Raw genomic sequence first — 1,475 nt, 5'->3', positions numbered from 1 at the left:
CTTTCTTTCTTTCTTTCTTTCTTTCTTTCTTTCTTTCTTTCTTTCTTTCTTTCTTTCTTTCTTTCTTTCTTTCTTTCTTTCCCCCCAAGGCAGGATTTCTCTGTGTAGCCCTGGCTGTCCTGGAACTCACTCTGTAGACCAGTAGACCAGGCTGGCCTTGAACTCAGAAATCTGCCTGCCTCTGCCTCCCAAGTGCTGGGATTAAAGGCATGCGCCACCACTGCCCGGCTGGGATAAATACTGTCATTAAAAGCAACTTGGGAAGGCAAGGGTTTATTTGGCTTATAGGTTACAGTCCATAGTTAGGGGAAGCCAGGGCAAGAACTCAAGGAGTGTCCATAGCCGAGTGCTGCGTCATGGCGTGCTCAGTTGGCTCTCTTAGACATCCCAGGGCCATCTGACCAAGGATGGCATCTTCTATAGTGGGCTGGACCATTACTCATCAATCAAAAAACATATCCCTGGGGAGTGGGGTAGGGAGGGAAGGGGGTAGGGGCGTAGGGGGCTTTCGGAGGGGAAATGAGGAAAGGGGATAACATTTGAAATGTAAATAAAGAAAATATCTAATAAAAAAAAAATCAAATTAGTTAACAAAAAGGAAGAAGGGAAGAAAGAAAGAAAGAAAGAAAGAAAGAAAGAAAGAAAGAAAGAAAGAAAGAAAGAAAGAAAGAAAGAAAGAAAGAAAAACAACTCACAGGCTTGTCAGTTTGATGAGATATTTACTCAGCTGAGGTTCCTCTACCCAAATGACCTTAGTTTGTGATAAGCAGACAAACAAACCAAAACAAACTACTAGCCAGGGCACTTAGTGAGTTCCTTTCTCAAATAAAAAGTAAGATGAGGGCTGAGGATTTAGCTCAGTATATGAGCTCTTGCCTAGGATGTGTGAGGTCCTGGGTTCAATCCCTAGTATTGAAAGTAGGAGGGAAGGAGGGAGAGAAGGAAGGAGGGATGGAAGGAAAAAAGATGGTGTGGGAAAATCCAACTGAAACTGTAAGTTACTACGCAGTCTATTCTGGCATCCAAGAGAGGTGTCCCCTCCTCATTGCTATGTGCTCAGTGCCTCTCGGGACTCAGACTGGAACTTGATGTGTTTGTCCCTTACTAGCTGAGCGTGTCCTGACTTTGCCACCTAGAGCCTCAGGCCTTCATCTGAAGAGTACAGTGGGCACATTTCTCATTTTGATGGCTGATGAGATAACCTATGTAAAATGCTTAGCCCATCGTAGCCCTTTCCCTTAGCATGAATGGGTAAGCCGTGAGAATGTGGAAAGAAACTGAAACTGTTTAGACATCAGAAGCCCAGCACAGTGTCCACTACCCATCTCAGCAGGGTCAGAGGGAAGGCAAAGCACGCTACTCACTTCTTTTTTTTTTTTTTTTTTTTGGTTTTTCAGGACAGGGTTTCTCTGTATAGCCCTGGCTGTCCTGGAACTCACTTTGTAGACCAGGCTGGTCTCGAACTCAGAAATCCG

Source organism: Mus pahari, chromosome 5 (genome assembly GCF_900095145.1).
Source record: "Mus pahari chromosome 5, PAHARI_EIJ_v1.1, whole genome shotgun sequence".
Lineage (NCBI taxonomy): Eukaryota > Metazoa > Chordata > Mammalia > Rodentia > Muridae > Mus > Mus pahari.
Note: the sequence above shows the minus strand (reverse complement) of the source record.